General features: G+C 42.5%; 1 protein-coding gene across 1 annotated transcript in view; it reads right to left on the reverse strand.

Annotated features, from left to right (window-relative positions):
- USP9X (ubiquitin specific peptidase 9 X-linked) overlaps nt 1–9,073 on the reverse strand; it is a 156,911-nt gene extending 147,838 nt beyond the window's left edge. Inside the window, exon 1 of the mRNA XM_028113337.2 lies at nt 8,977–9,073. The gene's annotated coding sequence lies outside the window, so the exon portion shown is untranslated. The remainder of the gene's footprint in view (nt 1–8,976) is intronic.
- Nucleotides 9,074–21,491: the final 12,418 nt, after the last annotated feature.

Here is a 21,491-nt window from a genome sequence, read left to right on the forward strand (position 1 = left end):
ATCGAGCCCCGCATCGGGCTCCCTGCTCAGCGGGAAGCCTGCTTCTCCCTCACCCACTCCCCGCTTGTGTTCCCTCTCTCACTGTGTCTCTCTCTGTCAAATAAATAAATAAAATCCTTAAAAAAGAAAAGAAAAGAAAGAAAGAAAGAAAAGCTGACTGCTTCTGTATCCCAAATAATAAGACTGAAAAGGGCTTTGTGTAACAAAGGTATAGGGGAACAGCTCCCTCATGACGGCCAGTGACCCTGCCTATCTCCACGTAGGCCACATAAACAAGGGATCTGCAGTCTGACCCAACTCATGGCAGAATCCTCTTGTGATTCCTCCTGGAACATACGGAGTTAAGGACGGAGCTGCTACAATGTTGCTTCTCACACCTATCTTGTGGGAGACTGCCACAAGGCCGTTTCTTATCCATCTCCCTGGTTTGGGAGAGGGCAACGCTTTTGCCAGCTTTCTATAAAACTGCTTAGCTGTAGGTGAGAACTGGCTTTTTCCACAGCCAGTGACTGACCACTCTGGTGGTCTGTCATTTTGTTCCTCATGTTCAGTGTTACCCTGTGGGACCGCCTGAGCACTGGACACAAAGGCTTCTAAGACTCCTTAGTTAAACAGGGGGACTCTGCCCTAAAGCGAAAATCAGACTAAAGGTGGCGGTGCCCTTCTCATCTAAGCCTGCTGTTTGAGATGATATCGAGGGAGCCCCTGTTAGTTTCAAAAGGGAGCAGCGCAGAAACAAGGAGACAAATACATCAGGTAGACGCCACCATCACCTCCAGGAAGAGAACGTGGGCAAGGTCTAAAAAAGATGAGAGGACTACTGAGGTTTTGAGGGAACTGAATCACCAAAGAAATCAAGACCTGGCCTGAAAAAGCTATGAGGTTTAAAACAACCCTTGGGCAGGAAACCATCTGGGAAAGCGGAATGAGTTTCCAGTCCCCATCATTATCTCTCTCACATCCTTTCCTGCTCTCCCTCCTCACGCTCCCCATACCAACCAGCATCCTTATCATTCAGTGAACAGATAAAGCACATTCCCACCTCAGATGCTTGGCCTTGCTGGTTCCTTCCTATTCCTGAAAAAAGTTTCTTTTCAGGTATCTACAAGGTAGTTAGTATTTGCAGATTTCAGATATTTACAAGGGACATCACTAGATTCCCCCCTAGGTACACCAGGATAACTGACAGAGACTGTAGCTTTCTCCCTGCAGTTCCCACTCCCACAGGCACCAGGTCCACTGTTGGCTGAATAAAACAAAAGCTAGATATAACCTAACTGCCCCGCCACCTGCTCATGCAAGGACCTCAGAGCTCCCACAAAATGCATCTAATTATTTCCAGGAGTCACTAGGGGTTGTCATGTGGGCTCGGGAACAAGTCCCATCCAATAGTCTCCATGAGACTCTACTCTCAGCTGGATACCAGACACTGCAGCCACTCTGAAGACTCCCTGAGGGTACTGGTACCTCCAGCTTGATGACAGTAGTTCTACCTTGGTGGCCCCTTAGGGAGTAGGGTGCACAAGGTGCCTGCTGCTTTGTGGTGTGGTTAGGGTGAACAGCTCTCTCACCAGGGTTATCTTCTGCTAAAGGAGCCTGGAGTAGAGCCAGATGGGCCATGTAGGATAAGGCAGCCATATTGCATCCTGTAGCAAGAGCATTGGCACTCTCCTAGGTCGCTTGTCTTGCAGGTATCCTGAAACACAATTTCCAATGTGTGGGGGGGGCAGGGTTTCCCACACTAACGAACAATTCGCAGACACCAACAGGATGCCTGAGAATTCAAATCAATTTTGACACTACCTGGAAAGGTATCAGGTTCTACAGGTTAAGGATTCAGGCCTACAAGACTGCCACCCACCCCCCAACACACACACATCCCCTCACCTCAGACACCAGTCACAAAAGCAGGTTGTTACTCATGCTTCTGACCAACTGGCTATAGATAGGAGGTTCAATGACCGCCTCCTTGGTGACTCAATTCAAACACCAGCTGCAAGTCTACATTGACCTGTCTTCTAACTGGCTAGTTCCAACGACCTACTCCTTGGGTTCAATTCATCTGCTGGAGCCGCTCACAGAACTCAGAGAAACGTTTTACTTACTAGATCATTGGTTTATTATAAAAAGATATAATTCAGGAACAGCCAGATGGAAGAGATGCATAGGGGGAGGTCTGGGGAAAGGATGAGAAGCTTCCATGCCCTCTGCAGGCACACCACTCTGCCCACGTCTCCCTGTGCTCACCAACCCAGAGGGTCTCTGAACCGTGTCCTTTTAGTTTAAATCAATGGCCAATGGTGATTGATTCAATACCCCCCCCATCAGAGGGGTGGGACTGAAATTTCCAACCTTCTAATCACAAGATTGGTTCCCAAGGCAACCAGCCCCCTTCCTTAGGTGCAGTCCAAGTCACTCATGAACATAACAAAAGACACCTTTAAGGCTCTCAACAAGGAGGAAATTCCAAAGGTTTTAGGACTTCGAAGACCAAATATAATTCTATAAACCACAATATCACAGTCCACCCTGGTCTTCGAACAGCGATCCCTAATAGCAAAACAATCATAAAAGTCAAAAAGATATCTCATTCAGTCATTAATAACTATCCAGTCCAGCATCATATGGAGGAGGAGCAGTCCTCCGGGATCCCAGCGGGTTGGCCACTCAGATTTGCAGGCTTCCACTGGATCCTGTCAGGTTCCAAAAACAAGAGTGGTCTCAGCAACATACGGCTTCACCCACTCAGTCATTTGGTATACTCAAGCTAAGAAGTAACAGCATCTCCTGCTCTGAGCCTCTTTGGAGAGGTCAATGTAATACTGGATTTCCCCCATTATATAACACACGTATTCATTCCCTTACCCCTCAGCTACTATTTTTCTTTCCCTCCATTTATATCCAAACCTTCCCACCTCTGGAAGGGACATTAGGTTTGGCCACTGTCCTGGTGTAGATTGCAGGCAGCAAAACTAGTCTAGCAAGTCCCTCCCCCACAGTCCAGGTCTAGTCAGATAAGGTAAGGTTACCCACGTGCAGAACTAGTGGGCTATCTTTACCACCACACCATATAGCTGAATTCGCTGTTAGCCCCAATTTTGCCAGAAGGGGTGCAGGCCCATCCTGCCCCATCAGGCCCTTAGGAATTCTGACACAAAGGTTAAAAATACACAGTTGCAGTTTCTTGCTTAGGAATCCAGCCCTTGTAGTCCTGGGTCCTGTGACCACCGCATCAAGTAAAAAAAAAAAAAAAAACAAACAGTTGAGGCAATGTGGAAAAGAAAGATTACTAGCACCTTCCATACCCCCTCTTCCCAGATGCAACAGAAAAACAGAGGACTCTATCCAGTGGGGACACTCTTGTCGCGCTGAGTGTGAGCACACACTCGTGAAGGCCTGTAAGCCAGCCCCCTTCATGTGTTTCTCTCCCCCTTGCCTACCCCGACCCCCCATCTTTAGACAACCACTGTTTAATCGCCCCATCCATTCTCTGACAAACTAGTACTCTGAGGAGGATATCCCTGCCCAGTGTTGGACATTATCAGCTATATAAAGTATACTCCTCGGTCTGAAGGAATGCCGAGGGGCTGTCCAAAGTAGCACCGTGTCCTCAGTTCCGGTTCTTTCCCAGCACTGGGGCATCTGCCCCTCCCACCCGGTATGCAAAGCCAGTCTACAGTCAGTGACTCCTGCTGTCAGGACCCATCTGTAACCCCCCCGGGGGGCTGCCAGCATCAGTCTCATTTGCCCCCACCAGGGAATCTGCCACATAGCCATCTGTAGTCTCTGTCTCCTTTGCTAACGGAACAATTTCTTACTAACATTTTGTGCCTCACAAGGTGCCAGAGGAACAGGTCTGGAACCAGCCCATCTCTGCACTGCTGCAGACCCCCAGTGTCCACTCATCTCATGGACCCAGGCGGCCACCTCAAGGGCGCACAGGGGGAGATCTGCTGGTCTGTTCCAACCACCTTCCGAACCTGGAAGGGAGTTCTTCTGATGGGCATTGATATGCCCTACCTTAATGCACCTTTCAAATTTCCATAGGGCCATGCCCTGCATGGGCATCCCTTTAATAGGCCACGTTTCTGCTGCACTCCTGCTGACCAGAAGCCCAGGCCACTGGCCACTGCCCATTAGTCAGAAAAAGTCAAACATACAGGCTTTTTATCGCGGTTCAATTCTTCCATCACTGCTAGCAAAACAGCATGCAATTCAGACCACTGAGCTGATGGGTTTTTACCTTTTTCAGTCAGAATGGAGGCCTTCTAAGCAAGATGTTGTCCATTCTACCCACCCCCACCCCCGTGGAACTTCTGTTCACAAATCAAGCAGCTCTTTGTCCGTCAGTTGAGAGCTGTTTATAGGGTACTAAGTGACGAGAGAATCCAGCCAGCTCCTCACACAGTCCCCGAGTCAGTCCTAGGGGAAAGGGGGCTCCCTGCTCCTGAGGAAACTCATCCTCGCATTCCCCAGGCACTGCCATCCCTATTAAGGTGTTTCTCCAACATCATCCTAGACATTACGGGTATTTCAGGTTTCAAGATCATGTATGTCCTTCAGCTTCAATTAATATCCCATAGCAAGGTAGTAAATGCCCTTCAAAATTCTCTTCCCCAAAGTCCCAGTAGCGGTCACTGGGAGGCGCTCAGAGGCTCTTGCCATAAGCTGCAGTCTACACTCTACGTAGTGCTATTGGGGAGAACTGGGCTTACCAGCATTCCAGCTTCCACCCTCCACTGTGTGGGCTCAGGGGTTTTACTGGTTCCCATTTAGCACGTCCACTATATTTATTGCTCGTAGGGCAAATGTATGTGCCTTTTGTTACCATACTAGGTAGGGGAAGTATTCCCATCAGATACAATGTCCACCCCTTGTCAATCCCTAATATTTTGCCTTTCAGCCATCAGGTAAAAGAAACTCAACCCCTTCCCATAAAGTCTATTCAAACATACAAATTCTCCTACAGACTTTTACCACGATGCCATCAACTCACATTCTTAGCTGCAGCCTCCGTGAGGACTTCATCAACAGGTTATATAGGGTAAGGGAAGTGTTCCTCAGCCACATTTAATATCCATCCCCATAAAACATTCAGGTAAAGTTAACATGATTCCTTTAGAGAGTTATCAGCTTCAACATTCCAACTTTCATAATCCTATCAACCCTATGTTTTTACATTCTGTCAATTTAATTGTGGCAGGAGTCAGGGCTTCCCTTGGTACCATAGTTTATGGGACTCCCAGATCAAGGAGTCCGGGAAACTTGACTTCTCTGACCATTTTACCCACTCTTGTGCTATGAAGGCTTCCCAGTGAGGGGGTCAAGCCAAGGGACCCTGACCCCTTTTGTCAATCTTTATCTCGATTAATCTGCCTAACTGCTCACCCACGCAGTTACTGGTCAGGTACTTCATTGTAATTTTTGCCTTCCATGTTGTAAAATTTCTCCAAACAGGGGTAAATAAAGCAGAATTGTTTGGGGCCCTTTAATGCTGGAGGAGCAACAGGGGTCCATTTGGCCCAACAAACCTTAGGTAATACTGTATTTAAAGCCCTCGTCTTAACCTCCTCAATGTCTGTTTTATTCATCCTATTTCTTAAAAAAAAAAAAAATTATGCAACTTATATACACTAAACAAACAAAAAAAAAGTTCAACTATTTCTTACTAATCATCTAAAAATTTCCACCCAGCTCGGACGAGTCCTCTTTCTGTTTCCTCTTTGCTTCGCTCCCACCGATATTCACTTTATTCACCATATTTCTTAATAACTTCAAAAATTTCCACCTAGTTCCGGAAGCGTCCCTTGACTTTCCCCATTGGCTTGTTAATTAACCTGAGGTTTCTATTAGCATCTGTAAGACCCCTGAGGAGAAGCTGAGACAGCAAATTCGATGAGGATTCCCGAGCTGTTTTTGGTTTTGCAACAATGAGGTTACATGGGGTGCCCCTGAGAAAGGGACCCCCTCAACCACAGCATTTACCATGACCTGGGTAATGGGCATACTGAGTGGGTTAATATCTCGGTTGTCATAAAGCCAGTCCCAGATGCCTTGCATAGGAAGCGTATCAGCTGCTTCATCGGGGTGTTTGACTCGGCATTCATGGGGGTTAAGGACAGTCCCCTTTCTAAGGATTAACAAGGCTTAGGGTGGCTTTTATGCAGTCCACCAGACTGGTTGTTCCCTCGGGAAATGTCTGGATCACATAACAGCCACCTGCGATTGTTCCACAGTGATCTGTGGGTCAGGCATCGACCCAAACACGCTCCTCCACCCAGCGGCATTCAGACCAGAGACACCGCCCCCAATCAGTTACTCCCCCAAACCCGTTCAGTGAGGCTTCCTCAGGAAGCTGAGGATACTGACAGACGAAATGAAAACAACTCTTTCACTTTATAGCCCCCTAGTTTTAAGTTTCTTCGCTTTGCCCTTCCCCCACAGTGACTTCTACCTTGGGGGGCGGCTTTGAGGCTAATGGTCAGAGCTCAGACTCAACTGAAATCGGAGTTTGGACTAGCATCGAAGTCCAACTGAGCATTCCCTTTTAGTTTAGCTATTACAGATAACGATGACCAAGGGATTGAGTATTTTGCCTTTTTCTCATTAGTATGCACTTCCTTATTCCAACTGCCCGGGAGTTGGTCCCATGTTTAGTTAACTGAATGCAGCACAGTTGCTGCTCCATTCCTTGCGTGACCACATGGACACCCAGGAATCAAGAAGTTCATCCCCACCCGACCTCCCTTCATCCTTTCTCTTCCCAAACCACATGTTTCTGTGAGCCAGGGACGGTCTAGCAAATCCCAATTCACTGACCACCAACTCTTTTGGGTTCCTGGACCCAAATCCAAAGTTGGGGGAAGGGCTTTCCACACAATACCAAGCAATTCCTGACACCAGCAGTGAGTCCAAGAATTCAACTCAATTCCAATACCACCTACCCGGAGACAGCATCAGACTGCCCAGGTTAAGAGTTCAGTCCTACAAGACTGTTCCCCTACCCCTGGCCACCGTACATCAACTTCAGATGCCAGTCACAAGCCCAGGCTGTTAACCGTGCTTCTGACTGACCAGGTAGATTGGAGGGTCCAATGACCATCTCCTGGGTTCGATTAATTTGCTGGAGCGGCTCACAGAACTCGGAGAAACATCTTACTTACTAGGTCACCGGTTTATTCTAAAAGGATATAACCCAGAAACAGCTAGATGGAAGAGTTGCACAGAGCAAAGTCTGGGGAAAGGTTGAGGTGCTTCCATGCCCTCTCCAGGCCCGCCACTGTGCCTGAAACCCCACGTGTTCGACAACCTGGAAGCTCTGTGAACCCTGTTCTTTGGGGTTTTATGGAGGCTTCATTACATAGTCATGATTGATTTAATCATTGGCCATTGGTGATTGATTCAACCTCCAGCCCCCTCTCCCCGCCGGGGAGGTCAGGGGGTGGGACTGAAAGTTCCAACCCTCTATTCATACTTGGTTCCCCTGGCAACCAGCCCCCAGTCTTAGGTGCAGCCCAAATGTCACTCATTAACATAACAAAAGACACCTTTGTTGCTCTCATCACTTAGGAAATTCCAAGGGTTTTAGGAGCTCTATGCCAGCAATGAAAGGGAGGCCAAATTTGTATTTCTTATAACCTATCACAGTATCACAGCCTGTAAATTGCAACTACCTTTTGGAGGACATATTTTTAACATCTAATGCAAGTTGTAAATATGCATTCTCTCTGACCCAGCATTTCTTCTACTCTGTCTCGATTCTAAAGAAACACTCAACAGGTACAAAGATGCAGGGACATGAACATTAATCACAGAATGTGGGTAAGAGTGAACATAGGGCAACAGGGAAATAAACAATGGCATATGCACTCCTAATAAGGAATATTAGGCAGCAGGTGAAAAGAATGAGATGGGGGGGGGCGCCTGGGTGGCTCAGACAACCTTAAGCGTCTGACTTCGGCTCAGGTCTTGATCTCAGGATCCTGGGATCCAGACCTGCGTCCCGCTCCCTGCTCAGTGGGGAGTCTGCTTCTCCCTCTGCCCCCTCCCCAACTCTCTCTCTCAAATAAATAAATAAAAATCTTTTTTAAAAAAGGAGACGAATGAGGTGGGTCTATGCGTCATCATATGTAATGAATGACATCCAAGACAAATTGTTTAGTGAATAAAGCAAATTGCAAAAAGATACGTATACTTCGCAAAAAACTTTTAAACCTACGCATAACTCCACAAATGTTTTAATCAGCATATATATGTAGAAAAGCACATGTAAATGATAACCGGTAACACTGGCTGCCCCTGGGTAGGAGGGAAGACAAGGGAATCAGAACTGGGGCCGGTGACTGAGAGGACTTCAGCTTTTTTTCTTCGTAACTGTCCTTCAAGGACAATTAACGCTTCCGTAATTAGAAATTAATGTTTTACAAAGGGCATCTGGCTGTGTAGCGAAATTGTCGAGCCGCCCCCACCTTCTTTATCACTTTAGTGCACACTGGCACAACTTCCAATTGGTAGCGCCTGCATTACTTCGCCCAAGGACTTTCTCAGCCACTGGAACCTGCTCAGCTGCTGAAGTTGCCTTTGCTGCCCATGTGGCAGACCAGAAATGCTGGGGAATGAGCCCCCTGAACGCAGCCCTCAACCAAGGACTGACTGATGGGAGTGAGGGTACCTCTCATCAGGGACGAGCCAGGAGGTAGAAAGCGCCTTGGTTATTTGAACAGACAGGATTTATTATTTAAAAAAACAAAACAAACAAACAAAACCCGTAAACTAGGCATAAAGTTGTAAAGGAGCTAACTCCAGGGGTGAAAAGAGAACTCTAAGGTATCGTAAAGAAAGTAACCGGAGGAAGCGGCCACCAGCCCCGGGGCTGGGGTACAAAGGAGAGAGAAGGGAATGGTTACAACTTAGAAGCTTGGAGGAAGGGCTCCATGGAACTGGGACCCAGACCCCCGAGGAGGGGGTGCTACTCACCTCATGCTGGTGTTGCTGATGGGGGTGGGATGAGTCTGGTTCTGTGAATCCTGGAGAACTGCAAACCGGATTCAGCTGTAGACAACGAAAGGCGCTGCTGGGGAGGCGGTGAAGAAATGTTCTAGGGGAATGCTGACAGCAGCAGGAAGCTGACAGGAGGGAACAAGGAAGAACAGAAAGGAGTTTAAGTTGCTACGTCCTCCTCCCGCCTTGCAGTCTCCCTCTATCGCCCCCTATAGGCAGAGTCTAGCAGGAAGCAGCCGGCCAAGCTGGAATGCGGATGGTCGCATCCCATCCCCCCCCAATCAAAGGGTAGAGTATAGAAGTGTGAGTTTGAAGTTGAATAACTTAATAACATGCGGGAAAATAGAGAATAGTTTAATGACTCTCAGTTCATCTGTCACTTAGCTTTAAGAGTTATTACTACTTTGGCTTTCTTGCTTCATTTATTTCCCTCCGTACTTTCCCCCCCACCCCAGAGTATTTTAAAGCAAATGACATAATTTCACCCATAGAATACTTCAGTGTCTAATAGGATACAGACTTTAGGAACACAGTACCATTATCACACCTAATAAAAACAACACTAATTCCTTAATATAATCGAATACTTAGTTTGTGTTGAAATTTTCCTGGTTGTCTCAAATTTGTTTGAATTAAGACCCAAACAATGTCCAGGTATTGTTTTTGTTAATGTATCTCTCTCTCTCTTTTTTTTAAGATTTTATTTATTTGACAGAGAGACGGCCAGAGAGGGAACACAAGCAGAGGGAGTGGGAGAGGGAGAAGCAGGCCCCCCGCTGAGCAGGGAGCCCGATGTGGGGCTCCATCCCAGGACCCCGGGATCATGACCTGAGCTGAATGCAGACCCTTAACCGACTGAGCCACCCAGGTGTCCAGAGCTTGCATTATTTTTTAACGAAGAACTTTCTCATCAATTCTGAATGCTCTGAAATACAGTCAGGCAGAATAGGTGTTTAATTTTTTTTTCTTTGTCAATTTTATGATTAATAAATTGGTGTCCTAGCAGCCTCCAAAAAGTGACCAATGAGGTTTTATTTTTTTTTAAGATTTTATTTATTTTTGAAAAAGAGAGAGAGCACAAGCGGAGGAGGGGGGCAGAGGGTGAGGGAGAAACAGACTCCTCACGGAGCAGGGAGCCTGAAGTGGGGCTTGATCCCAGGACCCCAGGATCATGACCTGAGCCAAAAGCAGATGTTTAACCAACTGAGCCACCCAGGCACCCCAAGGTTTTATTTTTTAGTATCAGGATGAACTTATGGGGTTCTAAAATATTTGATGTATAAATATATACACTACTTTGCAGTCACTATGCTTTTTCATGCTTAAAGTGTTCTATCTTGGGCCAGTGAGAACCCCTTAAAAAGCTGGTTCCTTAATCCTTTAATACAACCCTTGTAGTCCTTAATTTCTAGTTAGGATATTCCAGGTTCATCTTTTGTATTTCCAGCCTCAGAATTGAAATTAGCTCTTTCCCTAAGGAGCTCTGCATTTGTTTGTTTTAAATTATATTTAGTCACCATAATCTGGATGCTGGGTATTTATTGCTATTATGTTGTCATTTCTCTTAGGTCTTTTCAGTGCACCAAGCTAGGAAAGACATATTTCTTAGAAAAAGAAAAATAAACTATAAATTCATACTGCTATTTCCAATCCAAATGAAATATTAAAGGATTTTTACTTAATTTCTTTGATTCTGTGTTTATATCTCTTTTCTCTTGTGCATAAAATCTTGGTTCTTTTTTTTTAAAGATTTTATTTATTTATTTGACAGAGACACAGCGAGAGAGGGAACACAAGCAGGGGGAGTGGGAGAGGGAGAAGCAGGCTTCCCGCTGAGCAAAGAGCCTGATGTAGGGCTCAATCCCAGGACCCTGGGACCATGACCTGAGCGGAAGGCAGACGCTTAATGAAGGAGCCACCCAGACACCCCAGAATCTTGGTTCTTAATGACATTAACATAATGACTTATTTGCTTGATTTTACTATATGGAGGAGTGTCAGGATAACAATATCAATTTTATTGGGGACAATTAGACCACTGAATGCCATTTCAGATTTATTTGCAGTTCTTATTGTCCTTAGGATCTACCTCACTAGGGATATACTGTAAAAATACTGTGTTTGCAAGTCACTTGGGATAATTATTCTCTGTGTAGTTTTGCCACCAGCTTGATATATACTTGGGTTCATTTGTTTCAGTTTGTCTTCAGTTTGTAAGAATAATACTCAGTTTTTAAATTATTTTAAACAATTTTATGGTTCCAACATGTATTAGTTGCTGCCTAGCAAATTAAATCGAACTTAAAATAACAAGTATTTATTATCTCACAGTTTCTGAGTGTCAGAAATCTGGAATGGCTTAGCTGGGTGGTTCTAGTTCAGGGTCTCTCATGAAATACAGTCAGAATGTCAGCTAGGGTTGCAGTCATCTCAGGGTTTAACTGGGACTGGACATCTGCTTCCAAGATGGTTCACCCACGTGACTGCTGGCAGACCTCAGATCCTCACCATGTGGGACTGTTCAACCAGGCAACTGGCTTCCCCCAGAACAAGTGATCCAAGAGAAAGAAGGAATAAAACAGAAGCCACATTGTCCTTTAGAGTCTAATCTTGGAAGTTACATACTATTGCTTCTGCCAAATTCTACTGGTCACACAGACCAACCGTGCTACAGTGTCAAGGGAACTTCACAAGGATGTAAATACTAGGAGGTGGGAATCTTGGGAGGGCCATCTTTTACTCAAAACAAAATTATAAAACAAGATGTATTCAGAGAGGTCTAGCTGCCATCTTTGTGCTTTCCACATTCACTGCCTTCTCCTTTAGGAAACCACTTTTTTTTTTTTAAGTTTTATTTATTTATTTATTTATTTATTTGTCACAGAGTGAGAGCACAAGCAGGGGGAGCAGGGGCAGAGGGAGAGGGAGAAGCAGGCTCCTCACTGAGTGGGGAGCCCGATGCAGGGCACGATCCCAGGACCCTGGGATCATGACCTGAGCCAAAGGAAGACGCTTAACAACTGAGCCACCCAGGTGCCCCAGGAAACCACTTTTATTAGTCCTTGCTTTATCTTTCCATTGTTTTTCTTTTGAAAAATACCAGAAAATACGTACCTATATTTATACTCCCAAAATTTATTTCCTACCCTATAACTTTTCTGCACCTTGCTTTCTTTCAGTTAACACCATATTCTACAGATCAGCTAAAAGCAACACACAGAGATCTTCCTCACTCCATTTTACAGATTCATTAAACTTCATTACATAGATATACTATAGTTAACATTTTAATGGCTTCATTTATTATTAATTCTCCAAATTTGGGATGTCTAAGTTGTTTATCATTTTCATCATTATAAATAATGCTGCAACAAAATCTTTGTGTATACAAGTTTCTCTGGATGTAGGATTTTTTTTTTTTTGAAGACTTATTTCATTATTTTTGAGAGAGAGGATAGGAGGGGCAGAGGGAGAGAGAGTCCCAAGCCGACTCCATGCTGAGCACAGAGCCGGATGCGGGGCTCAATCCCATGACCCTGAGATCATGACCTGAGCCAAAACCAAGAGTCATGCTCAACAGACTGCACCACCCAGGCACCCCTGGGTGTAGGATTATTATCTTAGACTACTAGACTCACATAGTTATTAAGTCAAAGTTATGAATAATTTTTATGCTCTGTTTATATACTGCTAACTTGGTTCACAAAAGAGCTACACTGCATTACATTTCTACCTAGTAAGTATAGAGTTCATTTTCTCTGTATTCTTATCTGAATTGGGTAGTCTAATTCTTTCTCATCTTTACTATTTTGACAGATAAAAACTTAAGTATATTCTTGTAGTGGCCGTGTATTTTCACATAATGCTTTAGTATTAAGTTAGTTTACTTTATTACTCTGTATTTCAAAGACAACTCTTACTATTTGGAAGCTATATCAAATACCATTTTTTTTTAAGATTTTATTTATTTATTTGACAGAGAGAGACACAGCGAGAGAGGGAACACAAGCAGGGGGAGTGGGAGAGGGAGAAGCAGCCCTCCCCACTGAGCAGCGAGCCCGATGCGGGGCTCGATCCCAGGACCCTGGGATCATGACCCGAGCCGAAGGCAGACACTTAATGACTGAGCCACCCAGGCTCCCCTCAAATACCATTTTTGACTATTTAAATTTATTTTTCTATATCTTTAACCTGAAGTGCATGTGCACTTATAGGATATTCTTCTGAGCTAGTAAATATTTAGTACTGACATGCAAGACTATAATGTGTGCAAAAATTATAAAGTGCAATAATGATTACACAAGTCATAAAAAATGCAATAAAAATTATCCCAGCAATTTTTAGTATAATATATTCATAAATTTAGAGATAATAAAATATTCAAGTCATTTTGTTGGATTTGTAGCTCTATGATTTTATTCTCGCTATAAAAATAGCTGTTAACCCTTTTTCACTAAGAAAATATCTACTGGAGTAAGAGATCTATTATTCATGAACTACATATTCAGTAAATGTTTTTAAAACAGCCCTGCCATGTTTCTCATTAAGATAGCTATGGCATATGTTTCTAAATCCATATGTCATCGTTCTTCATTGGATTAATTAGCAAAATGATTTTTTCTCCTTTTACCTTTCTGAGTGATATTTTAAAAATATTTTTGGCATTTATACAGAGTACAATTTATAGGTCATAAAAATATTCATGTTACAGAGTACTCTTGCGTAGCTCTTCTGCTGCTGCTGTGAATACTAATTATGAATATATATTTAGGTATTCCTAACACGTAGCCATTTTGCTGAAATGTAACCAGACTCAGCAGCAGAGCCCTCCAGGGGTTGGGGGGGGGTCGCTAACACCAAGACCACCTGCAAATTAACACTCTCATTGTTATCAACAAACAATTCTAACAAACTGGGTTGAAATGTCCTGAAATTCTTCTCCCAGCAGCGCTGTTATTGTTAATCAGTATGTTTCATGCCTTGACCAGCAAAACAGCTCAGGCCTGCTGGAATTAACCCCCACAGCACAATAGCCAAACACTGATTACATCTCAATACTTTCTGAAAAACGCAAATGGTCCAAAGCAGGATTTTTGGACCACAAGGCAAAGATTAGCAAATACGGACAATAAAAATCAATAGAAAATGCAAACTAAAACGAAGTACTTCTTAAAAATATAAGAATGATGCAAATTAACGAGAACGTTAGTATCCAGCGTCAGTAAGGATAGGCCTCTTCATTCACTGCTGAGGGAAGACATAAAATTGTAAAGGTACAATGGCCTTTTGAAGGACTTGGTCATCTGCATCAAGATTCTTTAAAAGTACATTCCCTCCTTGGAGCAATTACTTATGTTGCATTTCATTCTGAAGAGATAATTGAGGATATGGGCAGAGCAAAATTACAAGGATGTTTATTGCAGCACAGTGAATAATAGCAAAAAGCTGGAAACAACCAAATGTCTAGCAAAACAGAGACTTTCAGTAAGTTATATCCATATGCAGTTATTCAAAATAACTTTGTAGAGGTCTATTTGTAGCAGGCTTTGTTAAGTGCCTGCCTAAAATCCTTTCCCCTTTTCCTCTGTGCTAACAGAACCCAGAGAATGTTCAGGGCCGCAATGTTCACTGCTCCAAGCACCAAATCGTGACAATCCTGTTCCCACTTTCCCAGCTTCCCCTGCGCCTAGGGATGGACTTGTGATCCAGCTCTGACCAATTAATTTTCAGGGAAAGTCTTCTGGGGACTTCTGAGAACGTTTTTGCTTTCCAGATAAAAAGGACAGATACTGTCGATGCCAGCAATTATGTACTGCAGACCTTCTGTTGAGACAGACTCCTATTTATTAAGCCAGGGTCGGCGCGGGTTTTCTGCTATACACTGTCCCTAACTACAGTGGATTCTGTGATGTGCTGCTCAGATACCCCTTCAGGACGGGCTGGCTATCGGGAATACTACAGGCTGACAGCCTTCATCTGGCAGCCATCTCCAGGAATTGTACCCCGTTGAAGTCAGCTGCCTTAGCTAGTGTCAGACCCGCCTCGCTGGAGGCAGCCACATCTAACAACACGGGAGTATAAAGGCCAAGCCTCTTCAGTTTGGGATTTGCGAGGCCCTCTCAACTATGAAGTCTGAGCCCTTGTTGCCTCTGCACCTTTGCTCTCGCCTCTAATCCTGCTTCGTTCCCTTCCCCCATACATGTTGATCCTCAAAGCCTTACCTAATAAACTTCCTGTACCCAAATCTCTATCTGTTTCCTGGGAAACCCCACCCACAACACTACTGATACGTTTATTCACATGAAAATACATTGCTAAATGACAGAACAACAGGGTATGAAGCCGTACGCGTGATGTCGGCCTGTTTTCTTACTACACAAATTATATACCTGCAGAGAAAAAAAGATCTGGGAAACTTTTTAGGGCATAATGTAAGAGAACTATCTTTATGATCTTGTGATAGTGGGAAATTTCTGAAGACGAAAAAGTACAAACCATAAAGAAAGGCTTACATATTTGAATACACTTAAACTGAGACCTAATGTTAATCAAAAGACACATGGGAAAAAGTGAAACCATAAGCTACAAACAAGGAGACAATATTCTTTTTCTTTCAAATTTTTATTTAAATTCTAGTTAGTAGGGCACCTGGGTGGCTCAACCGATTAAGCGTCTGCCTTCAGCTCAGGTCATGATCTGTGGGTCCTGGGATCAAGCCCCGCATCGGGCTCCCTGCTCGGTAGGGAGCCCACTTCTCCCTCTCCCACTGCTGCTCCCTCCTGCTCATGTTCTCTCTCTCTCTCTCGCAAATAAATAAATACAATCTTTAAAAAAAAAAGTACCTCAAAAGCAGCCACAGACAAAATATAAGCAAATGAGTGTGAAGATGTTCCAATAAAACTTAAAAATAAATAAATAAATAAATAAATAAATAAATAAATACTAGTTAGTTAACATAGAGGCAGTATTTTTATATTTTCAACATGATAGCTGACAAAGGATTGTATCCAGGATACACAAAGAATCAATTAGAAAAAGTCAAATCCAATAGAAAAGAGGGCAAAGAATAAGAAAAGCAAAAAAAAAAAAGACATATAACACTTCTATCACTCATGAAAGTTTCCTCATGTTCTTTCCCTGTCATTACCCAACCCTATCTGCCAGAGGCAACCACTATTCTTACTTTTTCCACTGTAGATTAGTTTCGTTCATTCTAGAATATCATACAGTTTACTTTTTTTTTTAGAGAGAGGGAGTTGGGGTGAGGGGCAGAGGGAGAGGGAGAGAGAGAATCCTAAGCAGGCTCCATGCCCAGCACAGAGCCCAACGCTCAGCTCGATCTCACGACCCTTAGATCATGACCTGAGCTGAAATCAAGAGTCAGATGCTTAACCGACTGAGTCACCCAGGTGCCCCTTAAGTTGGTTTTTTTTTTTTTTAAGAATATCATAAAATTAAATCATACAGTATGTACTCTTGTGTAAGGCTTCTTTCACTCCCTAGCATTACATTTTTGAGATTCTTCATGCTTTGCATGTAACAGTAGCTCATTCCTTCTGAGTAGTATTTCACTGCATGAATATACAAGATTTTGTTTATCCATTCCCCTATCGATGGACACCTGGGATCATCAATTGTCCTATTGATATTTCCTCATCTTGGCTCTTATAAATAAAGCTGTTATGAAGATTCATGTAGAAGTCTTTGTGTATGGGCGCCTGGGTGGCTCAGTTGGTTAAGCGACTGCCTTCGGCTCAGGTCATGATCCTGGAGTCCCGGGATCGAGTCCCACATCGGGCTCCCTGCTCGGCAGGGAGTCTGCTTCTCCCTCTGACCCTCTTCCCTCTCGTGCTCTCTATCTCTCATTCTCTCTCTCAAATAAATAAATAAAATCTTTAAAAAAAAAAAAAAGAAGTCTTTGTGTAAATATGTTTCATTTCTTTGGGGTAAATAGCAATGGAATTGCTGGGTTACAGGGCAGTAAATGTTTAGTTTTATAAGAAACTGCCACATCTTTTTCTAAAGTTGTTACACAGTTTCACATTCTCACCAACAAGTTTGAGAGTTCTGGTTCGTTATTCTACATCTTCACCAACCTTTGGGTTGTGGGTCATTTAAATTTAGCCATTCTTGGGGTGCCTGGGTGGCTCAGTCGTTAAGCGTCTGCCTCCAGCTCAGGTCATGATTCCAGGGTCCTGAGATCGAGCCCCACATCAGGTTCCCTGCTAGGCCGGAAGCCTGCTTCTCCCTCTCCCACTCCCCCTGCTTATGGTCCTGCTCTTGCTCTCTCTGTGTCAAATAAAAAATCTTAAAAAAAAAATGAATTTAGCCATTCTTTTTTTATTAAATTTAATTAATTTTTTTTAAAGATTTTATTTATTTGAGAGAGAGTATATGAGAGAGAGAAAGAGCACGAGCAGAGGCAGAGGGAGAAGCAGGCTTCCCGCTGAGCAGGGAGCCCGATGCGGGGCTCGATCCCACGACCCTGGGATCATGACCTGAGCGGAAGGCAGACGCTTAACTGACTGAGCCATCCAGGTGCCCTAATTTTATTATTTTTTAAGTAAGCTCTACACCCAATGTGGGGACCAAACTCACAAACCCAAGATCAAGAGTCCCATTCTCCACCAACTGAGCCAGCCAGGCGCCCTAAATTTAGCCATTCTAAAAGATGTACAGTGCTACTGATGAGGAGTACAAAGGCTAGAGAAATGTAGCAAAAATTAAATCTTACAACCTGCAGCCCACTGATAAATCCTTGAGAAGTGCAGAGTGTGACATTTCTCAAGGAACTCATGGCTACCTAAAATGTTGATGTTTCATTAGAGACTAAAAGCAACATTATCTTAACAATTGCTAGCCCTCCAAGGTCTTGGAGACCTTGCTTTTAACATGTGCAAATTCCTTAGAGATTTATGTTATCCCTAACCCCCACTAACTAAAAAGCATATAATCAGTCATTCCTCACAATCCCAGTGTCCTGTCCCTGCCCGTGCTATGATAAAAGCACCTTTTTGCACAGAAAACATCTCAAGATTTCTTTCTTGGCCGTTTGCTCGGCGGCCCCACATCAGTATTTCATTGTGGATTTAATTTGTATTTCTCTGATGACTAATGATCTTGGTCACTTTTTCATGTGATAATTGGCTATTTATTTTCTTTTGAGAAACACCTTTTCCAAGCTGTTGCCTGTTTTAAGTTGGGTTCTTTGTCTTTTTACTACTGAGTTATAGAGTTATTTATATTTCTTTCATAGCAGTCCTTTGTCAGATATATGTTTTCTGAATATTTTTTCCTAGTCTGTAGATTGTCTTTGAATATTCTTAGTGGTGTCTTGATGAGCAGAGTTTTTAATTTTGATGAAATCTAATTTATCAGTGTTTTCTTCTATGACACTGCTTTCTGTGACCTGCTAAGCCAACTTTACCTATCTTGTCATGAAAATATTCTTCTAAAGTTTCCTTTAAAAATATATAGTTTTCATAATAAAAAAATTAAAAAAATAAAAAATAAAATAAAATAAAAATATATAGTTTAGGGGCACCTGGGTGGCTCAGATGGTTAAGCGTCTGCCTTGGGCTCAGGTCATGATCTCCAGGTCCTGGGATGAAGCCCCACATCGGGCTCCAGGCTAGGTTGATGGGGAGTCTGCTTCTCCCTCTCCCTCCGCCTCTCCCCCTGCTTGTGTGCTCTCTCTGTCTCTCTCTCTCTCAAATGAATAAATAAAATCTTTTAAAAATATATAGAGAGAGAGTTTACCATTTACATTCAGGTATATGATCCATCTCAGATTGATTTTTGTATGGTGTGAGGTAGAGGTTAACATTTGTATTTTTATATATGGATAGACAGTTACTATGCATCATTTACTGCATAAATATTTTTTTCCTTATTGGATTGCTTTGGTGCTTTTGTAAAAAATCAAATGACTATATACGTGTGGGTCTATTTCTAGCTCTCTTATGCCATCAATTTACATGCCATACTCTCTTGATTAGTGTGGCTTTATAATTAGACTTGAAGCCAAGGTAGGGCAAGTTCTCAAACTTTGTTCTTCTTTTTAAAATTCTTTGGGTAGGTAGTCTAGGCCCTTTATATTTCCATAACTTTAGAACTAGATTTTCAATATCTACAAAAATAACTGCTGATATTTGGATAAAGATTGAATTGAATCTATAGATCAGTGTAGGTAGAATTGACAGATTAACAATATCAAGTCTTCCAATTCATGGACATGGTCTATTTCCCCCAACTATTTAGTTTTTCTTTAATTTCTCTCAAAAATGTTTTTGGGGCACCTAACTGGTTCAGTCAGTAGAGCATGAAACTCTTGATCTTAGAGTGGTGAGTTCAAGCCCCACGTTGAGTATAGAGCTTACTTAAAAAAAAAAAAATTTGTTTTCTAGTGTGGAGGTCTTGCACATGTGAAATTTATTCCTAAGTATTTTATGTTTTTTGATGCTATTATACATGAAATTCACTTACAATTTTATTTTGTAATCATTTGCTAACAATATATAAAAATATTATTGAGTTTTCGGGCGCCTGGGTGGCTCAGTTGGTTAAGCGACTGCCTTCGGCTCAGGTCATGATCCTGGAGTCCCGGGATCGAGTCCCATGTCGGGCTCCTTGCTCAGCAGGGAGTCTGCTTCTCTCTCTGACCCTCTTCCCTCTCGTGCTCTCTATCTCTCATTCTCTCTCTCAAATAAATAAATAAAATCTTTAAAAAAAATATTGAGTTTTCAAAATTAACTTTGTATTCTGGGACTTTGAAAAATTAGGTTATAGTTATGTATATTCCTTAAGCTTTTCTAAGTAAATAATTGTGTCATCTGCAAAAAGAGATAGTTTTACTGTTTCCTTTCTGGTCTGTATGCCTTTAATTTTTCTTGCCTTGGCTACACTGAGTCAGGCTTCCTTCCAGTACTGTTAAATAGCAGTAGAGGGAGTGGCATTTTGACCTTGTTCCTGCTTTTAAGGAGAAAATGTTCATTATTTCACCATTAAGTATAATGTTAGCTGTAGGATTTTTTGGTAGGTGCCCTTTACGATTTTGGAGGAGGAAAAAATTTCATTTGAAGACATAATAATAAAACTATCCAAAATTAAACACATAGAGAACAAAGAGCACCAGTGAGTTGTTTGACAACTTCAAGTGGTCTATGGTAATATGGTAATATGGTAATTAGAGCCCCTGGAAGGGGGGGACAAAAAAATTGAAGAAATAATGGACAGAACATTCTAAACTTCGTGAAAATTGTAAACCCACAGGTCCTAGAAACTCAACAAACACAACTAACAAAGAAAAAAACCCTAGAATTCTATACCTGGGAAAATATCTTTCATAAAGTAAAGCAATATGAAGTCATTTTCAAACATATGAAAGTTGAAAGAATTCATCACTAGCGCACACGCAGTACAAGAAATGTTAAAGGAGATCCTCCAGGCAGAAGAAAAGTGATACCAGATGGAAATCTGGATCTACCCAAAGAAATGAAGAGCACCAGAAAAGGTTAACTACATGGGTAAATATATAAGATGTTTTAATTATGTAAATCTCTTTAAAAGATAATTGACTGGTTCAGCAAAAATAAGCACAATGTATTATGAAGTTCATAACCTATATACAAGTTAAGGACATGGCAACAGTAGCATAAGGACCAAGAGGAGACAAATGGAAGTCTATTATTGTAAGGCTCTTACATTATAAGTGAAGTGGTATAATATTACTTAAAAGTAAACTGGTGGGGCACCTGAGTGGCTCAGTCGTTAAGCATCTGCCTTCGGCTCAGGTCGTGATCCCAGAGGATCGAGCCCCACGTCGGGCTCCCTACTCCGCGGGAAGCCTGCTTCTCCCTCTCCCACTCCCCCTGCCTGTGTTCCCTCTCTCGCCGTGTCTCTCTCTGTCAAATAAATAAATAAAATCTTAAAAAAAAAAAAAGAAATTCAAACTTAATAGGAATATATTAAAAAAAATAAACTGGTAAGTTAAATATGTGTACTATAAACCCTAAGACAATCATTAAAATTTAAAAACAATCTATAGTTATTTTCTATTGCTGTTTAATAAGTTACCACAAATTTGGCAGCTAAAAACAACACCCATTTATTAGCTCATAGTCCTTTAAGTCAGAAGTCAGGCACAGCATAGCTAGGTTCTCTGCTCAGGGTGTCATAAGCTCAAATCAAGTTGTTGACCACACAAAGTTCTTGTGTGGCAGTTCTGGGGAAAAATCCACTTCCAAGTTAATTCTTGTTGTTGACAGACTTCAGTTCTTTGTGCTTGTTGAACTGAGGTCTACATTTTCTTGCTAACTGCTCACTGGGGGCCACTCTCAGTTCCTAGAGGCCTTCCTGTGCTTTGAATCTTTGACTTTCTCTTTTGCTATTAACCAACAAAGGTGATAAAATGGAATCATACAAAATATTCAATAATGAACAACAATGAGAAAAGGAGAAAAATGGGAAGAAGGGAACAAAGAGCAGATGGG

The sequence above is a fragment of the Eumetopias jubatus genome, unplaced genomic scaffold (genome assembly GCF_037043125.1).
Source record: "Eumetopias jubatus isolate StellerSeaLion01/CBP00866 unplaced genomic scaffold, mEumJub1_p1.0 scaffold_11, whole genome shotgun sequence".
NCBI lineage: Eukaryota > Metazoa > Chordata > Mammalia > Carnivora > Otariidae > Eumetopias > Eumetopias jubatus.